The sequence below is a fragment of the Schistocerca americana genome, chromosome 6 (assembly GCF_021461395.2).
Source record: "Schistocerca americana isolate TAMUIC-IGC-003095 chromosome 6, iqSchAmer2.1, whole genome shotgun sequence".
Classification (NCBI taxonomy): Eukaryota; Metazoa; Arthropoda; class Insecta; order Orthoptera; family Acrididae; genus Schistocerca; species Schistocerca americana.
The window spans coordinates 461,243,998-461,261,726 of record NC_060124.1 but is presented as its reverse complement, the minus strand read 5'-3'; positions in this window follow the sequence as shown (position 1 = coordinate 461,261,726).

The following is a 17,729-nucleotide window of genomic DNA, read 5'->3' as shown; positions in this document are numbered from 1 at the left end:
GATACATGCGGACGTGCATTGTCCTGTTGGAACAGCAAGTTCCCTTGCCGGTCTAGGAATGGTAGAACGATGTGTTCGATGACGGTTTGGACGTACCGTGCACTATTCAGTGTCCCCTCGACGATCACCAATGGTGTACGGCCAGTGTAGGAGATCGCTCCCCACACCATGATGCCGGGTGTTGGCCCTGTGTGCCTCGGTCGTATGCAGTCCTGATTGTGGCGCTCACCTGCACGGCGCCAAACACGCATACGACCATCACTGGCACCAAGGCAGAAGCGACTCTCATCGCTGAAGACGACACGTCTCCATTCGTCCCTCCATTCACGCCTGTCGTGACACCACTGGAGGCGGGCTGCACGATGTTGGGGCGTGAGCGGAAGACGGCCTAACGGTGTGCGGGACCGTAGCCCAGCTTCATGGAGACGGTTGCGAATGGTCCTCGCCGATACCCCAGGAGCAACAGTGTCCCTAATTTGCTGGGAAGTGGCGGTGCGGTCCCCTACGGCACTGCGTAGGATCCTACGGTCTTGGCGTGCATCCGTGCGTCGCTGCGGTCCGGTCCCAGGTCGACGGGCACGTGCACCTTCCGCCGACCACTGGCGACAACATCGATGTACTGTGGAGACCTCACGCCCCACGTGTTGAGCAATTCGGCGGTACGTCCACCCGGCCTCCCGCATGCCCACTATACGCCCTCGCTCAAAGTCCGTCAACTGCACATACGGTTCACGTCCACGCTGTCGCGGCATGCTACCAGTGTTAAAGACTGCGATGGAGCTCCGTATGCCACGGCAAACTGTCTGACACTGACGGCGGCGGTGCACAAATGCTGCGCAGCTAGCGCCATTCGACGGCCAACACCGCGGTTCCTGGTGTGTCCGCTGTGCCGTGCGTGTGATCATTGCTTGTACAGCCCTCTCGCAGTGTCCGGAGCAAGTATGGTGGGTCTGACACACCGGTGTCAATGTGTTCTTTTTTCCATTTCCAGGAGTGTATATCCTACATCTTCAAGTAAAAACATATATAGTTACATTATTTAGTGGTTGTTAAACAATAATACGAGGTGCATTCAATAATTAATGCAACACTTTTTATCTCAGCTAATTTTGTTTGAAAAAACGCAGAATTTTTTGACGTTCATCATGGAATATTCAGCCCTTACAGTTTCGTGAAGTTCCGACAGGTGGCAGCGCTATACGACCTTGCGAAATGGTGTTCGTAACGGAGGTGCGTTCGAAACAGGCAGCTATCACTAACAATGGGAGGCCACGACATCTGGAACGCGGATTTACTTCAAACATCGTACACTCGTAGTACTCCATGAGGACAACAAAATGTGTAAGCAGTAGCGCGTACTTCTCAAGCGTTATTGAGAAAATCGCAAGATAATTTCGGTCGTGAAATATATACCTGTGCGTGGCCGTTTCTGCCATGAAGCGGCGGCAGCCGAGTGGGTAACGTTCAAGCCCCATAATCGCTGGATCGAGTCCCGTTCGTCAGTTTTTTTTTATTTCGAACACAGTCTATTTCTTTACTATTTATATTTCAATTGATATAATGGGAAAAATACGTGTAATCGGTGGGTTTTTATTACATTTACAATGTTATTTGACAGTTTACAAATTTTTATTATTACAAACGTTATAATATTCATAACTATCGACTAGTAAACGACCAAACGCATAAAGTGACACTGGAAATGTATGCTTGTCCGTGTCTTCAAAAATGTTCGTAATTAATCGGAAAAGTATGAGAAATTGCTTCTCGTGAAGACGCTATTAAAATACACTCAATACTGCATGATGAATTATCAGCGCCGATATTTGATGAAATGCTGCGTTATGCATTGTTTGCTTCCAAATTATCGGCTGAAAGAGAGGCTTTTGAAAATGTTAACGAGGTTTGTTTTTCCACGGAAAACCTCAAAAGACCTTGCGTATGCGGAAACAGCATTTATTCAATGCAGGTGGTGGCGTTTAACTTCATGTTTTCCATGTTTTACCATCCTGCCACTGTACTCGTAATGTCGAAAGCGACGATTAAGTGTACATCTTCCGAAAGCCGTCTGTGCCGGACAACACTTGGAGGTAACGAGTAGTTCCGGGCTCCTTCCAGGTATAAGGGATTTCTCATACATTTTCAGTATCACGTTATGCGTTTGGTCGTTTACTAGTCGATAGTTATGAATATTATATTATTTGTGACAATAAAACTTTGTAGACTGCCAAATAACATCGTAAATTTAATAAAAGTTCACTCGATTACACGTATTTTCCCATTATGTCAATTTAATATAAATAGTAAAGAAAATGACAGCGTTAAAAATAAAAAAAAAGCTGACGAACGGGACTCGATCCAGTGTTTACGGGGCATGAACGCTACCGACTAGGCTGCCGCCGCTTCCTGGTATAAACGGCCACGCACAAGTATCTATTTGACGACCAAAATTATCTTGCGATTTTCTCAATAACGCTTGAGAAGTACGCGCTAGTTCTTACACATTTTGTTGTCCAATGGAGTACTACGAGTGTACGAAGTTTGAAGTAAATGCGTGTTCCAAACGTCGTGGCCTGCCCTTGTAAGTTTCCTTTGGCGGGAAACCAGAGCACCACAGATATTCATAGACACTTACAGAAAGTGTGCAGAGACCTGACAGTGAACAAAAACACGTTCACTCGTTGGATCTGTCATCAATACGACAAGGTCGCTCATACATGTCCGATCTCCCGCGTGCCGGTGTCGGCACACATCTGTGACTCCTACACTCTTGGAATGTGCAGAAACTCTCATTTCAGGTGATGGATGGATCACAAGCAATCACGTCGCTGTTCAACTTGCCGTCTCTGTTGGTTATGCGTAGATACTTGTCCATCAGTTGCGGTACTCAAAGATATGTGCCCGGGTATTACTCTTCAGAGAAACCATCCCGGTATTTGCCTGGAGTGATTTAAGGTGTAGTGTCACCGCCAGACACCACACTTGCTAGGTGGTAGCCTTTAAATCGTCCGCGGTCCATTAGTATACGTCTGACTTGCGTGTCGCCACTGTCAGTGATTGCAGACCGAGCGCCGCCACACGGCAGGTCTAGAGAGACTTACTAGCACTCGCCCCAGTTGTACAGCCGACGTTAATAGCAATGGTTCACTGACAAATACGCTCTCATTTGCCGAGACGATAGTTAGCATAGCCTTCAGCTACGTCATTTGCTACGACCTAGCAAGGCGCCATTACCAGTTTATATTTAACTTGTGATGCCTGTACCGTCAGACCGATGTACGCCACTTATGGATTAAAGTTAAGTATTACATCAACTACGTACTTTAATTGCTACTATTAATTCCCTTAACTGTTCCAGAGCTCGCGCCAGCCTGCGTGAGCTTAAGCGCGTGCCTTTCGGCTTTCTCTCATAGTGACTTGGCTGTCTTGCCAAGTCACAACATAAGGAAATCACGGAAAACCTAAATCTGGACGGCCAGATGCGTGTTTGAACTGTTTTCCTCCAGAATGAGACTCCAGTGTGCTAATGCTACCAGTAGAGTGGCACAACTCAGGCAAACAGACCCTCAGAGAAAGGTGACGTAAGGCCGTCGCATTGTACAAAGGTAAATAGGGTTTTGCATCCAACAGAGTGAGAAATAACATGGTGTACTGGAATCGTGCATAAAAAACACCTGCTTCCAGAAACAAAAAAAGTCTCTCTATTTATTGAACATCTGTCGTATAACTTAAATCGCTTGATCCCTACATCAGAAAAGCCCACACGAGAATATAATTGGAGGACGAGGAACTGATCTTTGAAGTTCAAGAGTTTCACCATTACTCTCAGGATACTTCAATAACACTTGATAGTAAGGTTAGGAAGTTTCTTTTGTGGTCCACATGACATGCCCCATGGGAGCATAGGTATCCAAAGGAAACGCTTCAGATTGCATCACATTCAGTCGAACACGGCTGACAAGTCCCTACACCAGTACAAAATGGCGATACGGTGAGCTGGGCAGTCAGAGTCCACCGGGAGTGGCGTTGAAAAGACGGTGGCTTAGCGTATCTGGCGGTAATCTGGTTGAGGCTGCTGCACAAAGAGAAAAGGTTTCAACTGTGCCGTATGAAAGTACACTCACTGCCACAACGGTGGGTTTTTTGGTCTCCTCCAGGAGGAGACTGAGCGGAACTGTAACATATAAAATACTTGTTCACTTTAATAAAATTTACATATAAATATTTACTTAACTTTGTGCAATCCTTCTCCACAGCAATCTTCTCAGTATTAGTAATTGAAGCGGTACAGTAGTTACCGCTTCATAAGCAGCAGGTTTCATTGCTCGCTCACACCGGGAATACAAACTGAGGCGGCTCCGACACCAGTTTATTGCACGACGTGGCCGGCCGCGGGTGCAGCGGAACCCCATGTGGACTGATGGAGAGTGTGTTAGGCTTCATTATACATATTTATATATGTCGAGTATCGTGTTTTACTTGTACTTAATGCAAATCATGCACGTGAACATTCCTAATCCTCCTCCCACCTTTCCATAAAGCGTGGCCAAATACTAGTTGGGAAACAGTAGAAGTAGTTCCGTGGTATAGAAGTTCCTACCTTACTCCTGGATAGAGGATCAGAGATAGAGCACACGCAGGTCGAAGTGAAAGACGTTCCAGTATCGTAAGATTTTGGGTGGAGGTGTTGGTCACGGCCAAGTGGTTCGACCATCACCAACACCTGGGCCCAGGAAGACCTCCGGGTGCCCGCGATATACTAGGAGTTCTACAGAAGACGGGTAAGTGAGCAGACATGCACTCAGTGCGTCTGTCTTGATGTGCACAGGAAGAAAGGAACTTGAATATTTGAATTAATTCTTTTTGTTTCAAGTTTCAGATTATGTAAGAAAATGAGTGTATGTAATGATTGCTTTCTCGTTTATCTCGGAAATTTTGTGTGGAAACAGAGTATGCTCCCATCCTCTGTACAAAGGAACGTGGTGTCGTAAGCTACAAAGTCTCATCAGTATTTACAATGTATAAATTCTAACTTGCAAATCGAGTGCAACGAAGTATATCCAAACGCGAGTGATTTATTATGGTCAAAAAATAGAACTATAAAAATGTTTCTTTGTGTGAATGGGGTCCTAGAACACGTGGTATGCCCCTGATAGTAATAGTGAACGCCTCATGGCATAGTTAGATTAATTGTCGTTTCCATTTCTTTTGTAGTTGGATGTACTGTAATTCCACGTTGTCGATCATTCGTTGCCGGAGGGCACGAGTTTCAAATAGCGACAAAACAGACATCGATCCACTAAACTCCTTCGAGCCCCTGTGTTAACGTGTCTGGTCCCCAGTCTGTCCTTTATCCCCCTCTCACATAGTGGTTCAAATGGTTCTGAGCACTATGGGACTTAGCATCTGAGGTCATCAGTCCCCTAGAACAGAACTATTTAAACCTAACTAACCGAAGGAAATCACACACACCCATGCCCGAGGCAGGATTCTAACCTGCGACCGTAGTGGTCGCACTCTCACAAAGTGGACGTTCTATGTTAAGTAATACTAGATTTGTTTTGGTACACATTTGGCCAAACGCAGTTCCGTGTTGAGCATAAAACAATAATGTGCGTGGGGACTAGCATACAAGATAGCCAATATAAGTTATAAAAATGTAATCTCTCTAAAGTGGAATAATTACTGTAATTACTGTAAAGTCGAATGATTATGTTTAAAATAGGTTATCAATTATCATCAATCATTAACATACCCTGAAATCACAATGAAGTGAGAGAATTCGTTTATAGAAGGAAAAGAGTTTTAAAAATAACGAAAAGATACAGAACGCAGGGACCCACACATCAGCGTATGAGCCCTTCAGCCCCTTGCTTAGTAACGTGCAAAATAGGACACGCTCTGTTCTCTAGGTAACGCTCTCATGTACCCCTCCCCCAATTGTCCGATGCGCCATTTCCATTCAGTGCTAGTTGCAAAGACTACCTCTTTTATTATTGCCGATGTCAGATGTCGTTTTCCCCCTGGTTGTGGACTAGTATAGAAACAAGAAAATCCACAAAAATCACGAGGACTGCATAAAGCAAAAGTACGAGCGTTGCCAGAGAGTTTTAAGAAAGCACAGGCAAAAGCATAGTTTTTTCTCCTCTCCAATAATTCCCACAGGACTGTAACCTTTCAAGGTGTCTCTGAATATTAAAGAATTATCTGAGACAGTTTTACGAGACTTATCACTTGGAGAATAACCGACATAATGTTCACATTAAGTTCTGTCTAAGACATTTACTACATTCGTGTGACATCCGAAAAAAATGCTGTCGTCTTGTCTGTTGACTGCGTTCCTCAGCCCAGTCGTAAGTAGATCATCGATGCGGAGAAGTAGCGAAGCTCCACCAGGTTGGCTACGCCTGTGTTACCCACCCATCGGTGCAGCAAGCAGGGACTATACTCCACTGTGGTTGCGTTGCGAGGAGCAAACCTTGCTTTGGCTCTCCACTCTTGTGAGGAGAGCACAGCTTCCCTCTGGTCTAGAGCCAGCCACAGCGCCACGTTATTAGTTCCCTCAAGCAGTCGACTTGCAGTCATGTGGCGATGTTCGAGCCACTTGTGGCTGTGCCGTATGATAACCGCCATCGATGCGTGTTCCTCGTTGATGGCACCGGTATAAGAATAAGTTGCACATTTTTATTCAAACACTATGAATTGTTCAAAAAGTTTTTATACAAAATCGAAATGTGTGTATGGAAATCATCTGGTGTTTCAAGGTGTTACACAAATCAGTATTCATAGTTTTCAGGTTTTCTCTGCGCATTACGAGTAGGAACTTTCGATTCTCGCCGACTCTGTCTTATTTACGAAACATTACTTGGACTCAAGAAAGTATAAATCATACGGAAAAGATGCAAACCTTCCCACTGAAACGAATTAAAAATGACTTTAATACATATAACAAAATTATAATAGGCATTCGACCAAGACAAATAAGTAATATTCTAGTCACCAAACAATCTTATACTTTCCAATAAGTGTTCCGGAGTTTGTTACAATAACCAAATGCAAACCACAATGCCGTACCCGATTCCCAATATTGTTTCAGTCATTGAGCAGCTGTCAATGCTTGAGTACGACAAGAAGCGAGAGAGCGGACACAAACAGGTCACGTAAATTGATGGACAGCTATGGAATTTAGTTTGTGAGATAAAGAGATTCTTGTTTCATGGGTTAATTCCTCAAAGCTTTCGATGCGAAGCGGAACTAATCGGTATATTGACACATATTCATGATTTGTTGTCGTATATGACTGCACGTTCTAAAACCTTCTAAGTTTTTGAATACCTATTCCAGTAATATGTAGAATAGTTCCATCCCATATTTTCTCAATATTCTAAAAAATCTGTTTCCCATTTGGCTTGAACTGAAATTTCAGGAATATTAATGAAGATATAAAATGTGATTAGTTATTATTACTTCTGTCAAAGGCAGACTTACACAATTTTTTTGCTCAGTTCGTTTGTTGTCTCACAGAAATTGCTTAATTGTTTTGCTTGGTTAGATTCAGTTCTAGTTTGACCTTTGCATCGAGTTACTATACAAATTCAATCATTGCTCAGTTTGTGATTTCTACAAATTCAGTTGATTTACCTGACACAATTGTTTCATCAGTAATACATTTTTGGTCAAGCTATAGAAACGGAAACTTACTGAAGAAGTAAACTGCAGTGATTGCAGCGAAGAGAGTGCTTAATCCATATTTTGACAGAAAACATGGTTATTATGTTTCCCACGTGATATCCATTCTACATGTGGGAAACAACTCCGACACTGGTATCGAGACAGGAAAGGAATTCTCCAGTTTGGATAACGATGATCTGGAAACGAACAAGAGTCTCTCCAATCACATCCATGAGAAGATGTTTTATCAATATGTGCGATCAGTTATGCGTCCGGTCTGCATGGCTCACTAGATTCTCTTGAAGCCTTTGAAAATAATGTCTCCTAAATAATGGCGACTTCCAAGGTATTACATACAGCACAGATCATACTAAATTGCTTTGTCAGAGATGTGAATCTCTTTAAGGCTCCCAGAACCTCTTTTTCGTAGTAATGTATCGATAAACAAAAGTTCAGATTACTCCTTTCCATTGAAAGTAAGCTGATCTGCTGCAGTAATATTTCTGGACTTTTAGGAACTTTTAACAGAAAGTGCAAAGTGATATGCCACAGACACTTCATAGACTCAACAAAAAATTCTAAAGGAGTACGTTGAAAGGTGGCAACTCTTTGGGCTCGCCATCTTTCACCCAATGATAATAACATAATCCTTGCGGAGGCATTGCAGCCACCTGAGCTACGTAGTGAGCCAGTGAGCCATCGGTACTAGTAATTATATGTATGCCCCTAATAATAATAGTTGTGGCACTAGATTTTTTTCTGCGTCAGGGAGGACGGCAGAGAGACGTGGTCAGGACGGCGGAAGTGAAAGGAACGGTCGTACGCTCTTCCAGCTGGTCTTCTACAAAAGCGTGGCCGCTTTGCTTGTGAGCGCAGGGGGTGGCATCTCGCCATAAGGTCGGCCCACGAAAGAGGCATGGTCTTCAGCAGGACGATGAGCAGCAGCCAGGATTCCAGAGGCCTATTGTCCACCTCGGGTGTGAGACCGACACAGCTTTAAGCTTTGCCCTAGGAAGGAGAGCCCTTTCTTTCGACGTGTGGAATGCAAGCACTTCTCTCTGGTGCCAAGTTCAGAGGGGGGAGAGCATAGATTCCGGCGGCCAACTTTGCCACTGGAGGAATAAAGCTATGCCAAGTCTAGAAGGGAGTTCTGGCAGGGCGTTATAAGTACACCATTTGTGCAATTTGCACTGGCAGGTTGGCCAGTGGAAGGGAAACTTTCGGCGATTCCACGAGGATTTGGTGCTGAGGAGGATAGAGAGGAGAAATTTTTGTGGCATTCGTTAGACTTACACTGCAGAGGACAGTCTGTGCAGTTCGGCCGAGGCATGTAGTATGATCAGAAAATTTGCGGACAGCTGCCACAGAGCGCAGTCTTGCTTTTTCAGCGTGCCAGCCGTCATTCTCAGCACATCTCGTTGTGAGGGTACGCTATCTGTGACATTTACAGCTGCGCACATACGGACAGTCTCCACAGCACCCGTTGGGCAGTTCAGTGGTGAGCATATTGGCAGCCCAGGCCTGTTAGAAATCTTTGTCTGATGACTTAGTCTTCACTGCAGCTCGTCCATCTGACCTTCAGCACTATATTTCAGTCAACGTATGTCGTGTTGATGTTCAGCTAGCAGTTCACAATCTCAGTCAGTGGCTCAGATATTGTCAGAAAGCTTTTTAGCTTAGCACCCTTCCCCTTTAATAACTCTAACTGACGGAGACATCGTCTGTTACTGTGTTTTTAATGTGATGTTCTTTTTTTTAAAATTTGATTTGTAATGCTATTTCTGGGAATACATGTGTCAGTTTTGCGGTAAAATCGTTCTAAGAAGAGGAATATTTAATTTCAGTACCCTATTCGTCCTGATTATTTTAAATACAATAAATTTTCGTGAGCTGATGGTATTTCATAAGAGTAGGAAACCTTTACAAATTGGCGACCTTGCCACGATCTTACTGGTATAATTTAATGATAGGCACTCTGATAGGCAGTACTGGGTTTTTAATACTTCATGTCTGAAAAAGAGTGAGAACAAATTAGTCTCATGATCACCTTATGTTTCTGGAGCGATATGTACTAGTGTATGCACTTTCTTTTCTGTTATTTAATTTGTTGTATGATTGTGTTTTGTGGTTTCTGAACCTTGTGTGTTCTTTGATTACTGGGTTTGACAGCGGCGTTGTGAATTTTTGGGGTTATTTTGCTGATGTGTTTGTGTGGTTCAGTAACGGAGGTGTTTGGTGGAATTATGTTCATTGTAGCTTTCTGTTCCACGTCGAGTGACAATTCGAAGCAGGGTGAGAGTTTTGAATGCAAAGCACGAAGTAGTGGGCGCTCTCTTAAAATGGCGAACAATCAGAGTATAGGTCGAGACGAATCAGGAAACGAGGCGGTTGTTTTTTCCACGGAAAAGTGCAATTCAGAGGTAGCTAATAGGTACAGTTCAGCGCCACGTTTAAGGGACTCTGACAGTGAAGTATTGGAGGATGAAGATATGGAAGACACACGTCATGTCGGAGTAGTATTTTACAGCAGAAACCTGTCAGTGGCCGACGACAGAAGGGCGGTACCATCTGTGAGAGCAAATACCGCAAGTAGCATTGCGCTGGACAGCATCCAAGATTCTTTGAGAAGGGAAGCAGAAGAATGACACAAAGAATCAGAAGAGACAAAAAGAGCGATTGCAGAATTCGAAGGTATGCTAAGTCTCAAGGATGTCGTAGGAGACGTAGCTAAGTGCAAGAGGCGAGCAGGCGATGCAAAAGAGGTCGCATCTGAGGCACGGAGGGATGCTTGTGTTGCTATAATGGAGGCCATTGGTGCACGTAGTATGCTAGCACAGCCAAACGCTCACCCATCAAACTCGGAACGTTCTCAGCACGACCCAGGAACAAGAACGCGAGGTAATTTGGGAAACTCATTCACAGAATCCACATTAAGACACTGAAAGACCGGCAGAAAAAATTGTCACAGCTGGAGCAAGACCATGGGCGTGTCGCCGAGCAATAAGCTGAGAACATGAACGATATTACGGACACATGCGGCCATATAAAACAGTTCTAAATACAGGGCGGTAATAGACAGAAGGTGGACGATGAACATCAGACACGAACGAAACCGGAGACGAGTAGGACTGAAACTCACACCGATATTACTGAACCGGTAAATATCGTTGAATCCCCGCAGCAGACATTTACTTATGTTCGCCCGCCATGAGCGTGCGCGACACAAGCGAAGGGGCATCGCCACCGTAGCGGAACAGTTGCATAATTGCGTGGTAGTTAAGTTTCGATGCGCAGATCTGCGATGGGAACAGTGAAATGCACTAACATAACAGTCGACGGGACGATGTTTCACAGAATATCGAACGCTTAAGAATCGGAGAGACAGGAATGAGTTGTGCTGCGGCTCGCGTTGGTGCCATTGCTAGGTTGGCATTGTTTAGTTGGTATAGTTACGATTGTCGCCTTCTTCTTGTGTTCATTGGCGCCACTCCGTTTGCAAGCATTGTCTGTCCGCTAGTGGCAGCAGCAACGGTTATCGAAATTTAGTAACGGTGGTACTATCTTTGCAGCCAGCCGGGGTGGCCGAGCGGTTCTAGGCGCTACAGTCTGGAACCGCGCGGCAGCTACGGTCGCAGGTTCGAATCCTGCCTCGGGCTTGGATGTGTGTGATATCCTTAGGTTAGTTAGGTTTAAGTAGTTCTAAGTTCTAGGAGACTGACGACCTCAGAAGTTAAGTCCCATAGTGCTCAGTGACATTTGAACCATTTGAACTATCTTTGCGGCGATGTTGTGGTGTTTCCGTGTGGTGTGAGTCGGCAGTTCGGTTGGCGACGGACGAGCAGCCAGGTCCGCACAGCGCGTGAACATGCCAGGACCGCTGGTGGCACACATGTACTGCCAGTTGGAAAGGATGTAGTCGCGAGGGGTACAACCTCGTTGTCAACTGAGCCCAGGAATTTAACTGGTTCGTAAAAGATTGCTATTCAGGCCTTCAGCCGAGAAACAGTTTTTAAATTATTACTATTGGGGCCTTTAGCCGAGAAATAGTAGAATTTGTATTCATTAAGGCCTTCAGCCCCGAGTGTCACTTGTCTTAAAATTTTAATTACACAATTGTAGTCAAGCAGTGAGATTCTGATGACTGTTCTTTAAAACATATTTAATAAGTGTAATTGCAGGTTGAAGTAGTTTAACTGGTTCTTAAGACTGCTATTCAGGCCTCCAGACGCGAAACAGTTTTCAAATAGTCACTATTGGGGTCTTCAGCCGAGAAATAGTTTTGAATTTGTTGTCATTAAGGCCTTCAGCCGTGGAACACTTCTTAATTTGCTGTCACCTTTTATTGTTGTTGTTTCCAAATAAAGTGTATGTGGTGAAAAATAAGCTAACCAACAGTAATTGATTATGGCCCCGTCCACAATCGTAACCCAATCCTGCCTTCCTTGGTACCACGTGTCAAGGAATGAGTGTAAAAACGCAACTGAAGACCTGGCTTTCGACCACAAAGGTTTTATTTGTATCTGTGCAAAATTGTCGGCTTAACCTATTATAGTATGAAGATGTACGAAGATCGCTGTAGGAAGAGAAAGAGGAGATCATACCGATGTACATCCCTTAATTGAAGTTACAGTAGGACGCTTATTGCTTAACAGCATTGTGGACAGCGGAAGTCGCGTTAGCGCATTATCGGAATCGGCATTTAAAAGAAGCTCTCGTAATCGCTCATGGCCGACTCTGTGTCTGTAGGAAACGAAGATTAACGGAGCGTTACCGGGTAAACATACTGAAGTTTCTCTGCAACCGCGACTGGAATCTATATGTCAAGGAACATACACTGGAGGCCAATATTTTGGTGGTGTGACATTTGGTGGTTAACCTCGTAATCAGAATGGACTTCCTTAATGAACAGAAGGCCTTATTATACATTGGTAGAGGTGAGGTCGTCCTACAGAAGGGATCCTTAATTCGATTTCGATTTGTGGAGCAAGCAATCAAGGCACTAATTCCAGAGAATTGTTTGAAACTCATTTTTTACGACAGAATAGAAGAAGGGAAAGCGAAACGGTTGCGATATGATCGGGACGTCCACGGAGCAGGCACAGAATTTTTGAGACGAGAAGTTAACGTTGCAGTAGAGTAGAAAACTCAGTCTATTTAAAACACGGGGGAGAACGAATGGGAAGAATTGCGTGATATTTTCTTAGAGAGCACCGTACATTTTTCGTGCCTCTGCACGATTTCCCACTTGCAAACAGACCTTGGGTATTTTTAGAAATTCGGAGAATATTGGAAGACGGGATTATGGAGCCTGTAAGGTCGACGTACAACAGCCCTTTACTTGTATCAGAAAGGAAGGATGATTCCATTTGACTGGTGTTGGACTCGCAGCAAATCAATACAAATATTGACCAGAGAGGCCCAAGAAATTAGGGGAGTTTCTGCAGAGTTTCCATGGGGTGTAAGTTTTCTCAGTACCAATATGCATCAAAAGAATTACCCACCGCAAAGCTGTTGAACTTGAAACATTAAAGTCTAGGAAGTCGATCGACGTCCATCATGACAGTCACATAAAACTTTTCATAAAACAAGGGAGAAGGTGCTAGATGCGATTTTTTGCTAGTATGGTAGACTGAAGAGTTTTAAGGTATGTTGTAGTGCAACCTTGTGTAGGATCAAAAGAAAATTGAGGATTCTCCTTAGAGCATTATGATGACAGTGTGTAATTGTGTCATTAGTAAATTGAGTATTTGTCCAGTGTACTAAATACAGCACGGTAATCATGAATTGTGGCTAACTAATCTGGCAATTGTATATAGAGAAAGGAAATTGATAGGTTCCAGAAATCAGAAACAGACGTTGTAGTTATTACTTCTAGAGACATGATTCAGGAAAGTCAGCTGGACTACTACATTCTACTCACATTACGTATTACGTGAATGAATTTTCAGCCCTTATCGAAGTTCCGTGTCCCAAACTGTTTATGTTCCATGACTCGATCGTCTTTCCGCAGAGAGACAGCCCTATGTTCCTCTTGTGTCGCTGCGAGCTGCGTTTGGCCACACTGCTGAGGCGCTGTGTCGCTGTACTTCTTTTTCTTGTGGATGTTTTGATGTGGCCGCGCCATGGGAGCACGTATTACTCGAGTGATCCGAAAGCGCTTGGTACCCTCAAGAATAGTGCTCCGACCCATTTTTTGCTTATGTGCGAGAGATCTGTGAACGCCCGACGTCTCAGTACGTGTGCAAGGCAATCGCACTGCCTCTCTTTCTCTCGCTATAGACGTCCTTTATCGCTCACTGAGTGTAGCACGACTCCACGACAAGAAGGACGAAAATAGAGGTCGATCAAGAGGGGGAATACGACGGCGTGGTTCCCATGGAAGGAGCAGCATTTACTGTATAGCACAAATGAACACCGTTACGCATGTAATGTTGTCTGATCACTGTATTTTGCCGTGTTGAACTAGAAATGTGAAGCATTTGGTTAACGTAGCTTTTGTGTTTCAGAAACAAAAATAGGGAGGGAGGGGGAGCGATGGGATAATGGGGAAATCATTAACTTATAGAGAAATGGGCACTTCAACGACGTAGACTCAGGACAGTCAATCCAAGGCGCATGATAACATCCACCTTAACCGGTAACTATGCACTGAAGGGTAGGAGGTAGGAGTAGAATGTAGATCAGACCCTACGAGGCCAATTATGACACGTGGTATTTTTTGTGTGCCCTATCTTGATCACAGAGGGACCAAGGCAATCATCTGTACTTACGCAAGGAATACAACGACGAGTTGGTGAACAGAGGGGAAACATGCGTAACTGGGATCCCAGCTAGTAATACTTTTAGTTGATTTTGTGCATGTTAGGCGAAGTTGCCATGCGTATTGGTCAGAGGAACGACTTTTTTTTTCTCCTAGTGAAGGCACCAGTGCTTCAGTGGTGATGACTAGCCTATTGGTATGTGAGACTGGGATTATTTGGATCCATAGTGCTCTATTAGGTAGCGTAGTTAGGAGTAACCGACTATCAGACTCTGTCAGACTCTGACACCACACACAGTTACTCCCACATCAAATTTTTACTTGAAGTATTATTATTTGTATGACGTAAAAGCTTTCACTTGTGCACCGGTTTAATACTACAACGTGTAAATAGTAAGAAGTTAATGAAACCTGGTAGTCAAGGGAACGCAGGATTCGGTTGCGATTGTGGACGGGGCCGTAATGAGTTACTATTGGTTGCCTTTTACAGTTACACACAATTTATCTCAAACCGGTAATTCCAGACTCAACAGCAAATAAAAATGCCTCATGTTATTAATGAGAGAATAAACAACGGTGTAAATAATAGTGTTTTCATTGAGTTACAATTTAGCAAATCACAGCAGATAATGTTTTAAAAGCAAGCCACTGTGATCTAGCCAGAAGGCCTTACACGCCAGGAATGACACTGAATTAAAAATTGGTTAAAACTCTCTGGAACTTACAAGTATTGAAATATTAAAGGTAATTCGCCACAAACACAGCAGAAGGCATCAGACGCCAGGAGTGGTAGTAAATAAGGTTTTAAAGGCTTACTGCGTAAAAAGAAATGCCAAATTAGAATTTTAATTCAAATGAACACAATCACGGCTGAAGGCCTTACACGCCAAGAGTGGCAATAAATTAAAAGAATTTAGAAACCTGCTGTAAAACAGCAAATACAATAGCAAAGGTTAATTAAAGAAACAAGCAACTGATCACAAAACGGGTGAAATAAGATGATGGTAAAATTTGTAACACAACCCTTAACAGCCACTGAACACTACACTGCTAGATGTATTCCAGAACGCAACCAGAACTATTAACTAGACACATGTAACCTTTAATATAGGCATAACAAGGTATTGCAATAAATAATACAATAATAATACTCAAGGACCAGTAGATAAGTTCCTTAGAGGATACTGAGGCAGGTTATACCCGCATAAGTATTGGAATGAAGGAGAGTTACACTGAACCACTGGCCATCAGACCTCTTTTCAGAACACACATGTGTTACTAGAACCAAGGGGCCACAGACGGTGCCCCAGGAATCGACTCTGAGAAAGTCTGGCAACAAGCACTTTCGCGAGCGATAGGCAGCCAAGAGTTGTATTCTCTTCACAAGATGTTAACTCAGACTAGTGGCAGTCTAACGAATGACTAATGATAATCTTGCTGAAGCTACCTGACGTCCGATAAACTAAAGGCAACTATGGGACAATACGCCAAAGCTGGAACCGGTGATCTGCACTACGTCCCTAGAATACTGTGCTTAGAGCGCCCGAAACGAGAAAGGAATCACTACCACCAGAGTAGAAGAATCACCAACCGGCCCCCAGGGCAGGTAAATGGGGCGTTAGCAGCCACAAGGCAAGAAAAATTATCGCTGGTTGAACTTAACAAAACGCACGGGATTAGCCGACCGGTCTGAGGAGCTGCAGTCATGGACTGTGCGGCTGATCCCGGCGAAGGTTCGATTCCTCCCTCGGGAATGGGTGTGTGTGTTCGTCTTTTGGATAATTTAGGTCATGTAGTGTGTAAGCTTAGGGACTGATGACCTTAGCAGTTAAGTCCCATAAGATTTCACACACATTTGAACATTTTTTGAACTTAAAAAATTGTAACAAGTCGAAAGCAGTAAATAGTAATAAGAAGTTGAGGAAAGCTAATCACATCCGCCTTCCCCAAGCACTCCACACGTTGCTCTTCGCCTTGGATACACTAAGAGCAGTAACACGAATCCAAGTAACTGTAGAATCTGGAGATATCACAATGGTGGAGGTTTCTCTACTTGGATTGAAATGCACTCATCTTGAAGCTCGCTGGATCCGGTTTATGACGAGGTCGTGCACCCTCGTGACCACACCCCTTCCATCTGGCATTCCATGTGTGGCGCCAGCGGTCCCGGCATGTTCTCGCACTGCGCGGACCTGGCTCCTCCTGAGTCCCCAAACAAACTGGCTCACTCACACGACCGAGAAAAACAATGACGTCGCTCCAAAGATAGGGCAACAGTTACTACATATCGATAACCGCAGCTGCTGCCACTAGTGGACAGGCTACGCTTGCGAAACCGAGTGGCGTCATTCAACATGAGAAGAAGACAAACAACCGCAACCATGGCAAGTAAACGATACCTTCTGGCCACCAACAGAGTGCGGAAACCTGCAAACAGCACCTACGTGACCCGCAATTCGGCTCAGTTAAATCATGGAGGTATGTATTCGATTCTCCCGTAAGGAATTTATTTGTGGGTATTCGACATGTTATCATGTATGTTGTTTATACGAGTTTTGAGAGACGCATCGCTTAAGCGACGTGCAAAAGATTTGTCCAGGCAGAGCGCAGGAGATTGGAGACACGAGAAGTCATTACGCGATTGGTTTCCTGGAGACCGGTGTGAGGCAAAGGACGCGGGAAGAGTAACACGCGGAGACCTCTGCAACGAGCAGCCCTCATGGAGGTCTGAAAGCCGCTGTTCTACCTAGCAGGCCTATTGAGGGACGTCCGCAGACACGTGCCGAACCGGCTCACCGACAGATTCTTATCAGCAGCTAAGACGACAGGAAATGGTCTGCCGCGTGTGAGGATGGGGAGACACGCTTCACTCCTTTCACCACAAGAACGAGCAGGAAGCAGCGACAAGGAAGGTCTGTAATGTAGACTGGTTTCTCCAATAAATTTCCACTGTAGGAACAGTGGCTGAACTGAGGTGAATAGAGAAACAGCTTTACATCGTTACACTGAGATTGTATCCAAGTGATCATTGAGCCAGTCTGTGGCTTTTACACAGACATTTACGAAGAATAGAATTCCCATAGTATCCAACTTTCTCCTTGGGGGAAGAAAACCTCACTGTCGCCCACAATGATGGTCATTTTGATCACTACTATCAACACATATATCAAACTAGTATCCTGACACGTCAAGAACTATTCCAGATACCCACTGCCTATCTCAACTTACAAGAGACATTCCTTCTCGCTGTCATCTGACAGTTGAAAGTAACACCAGTCTCCCAGACAAGATCAGTGAC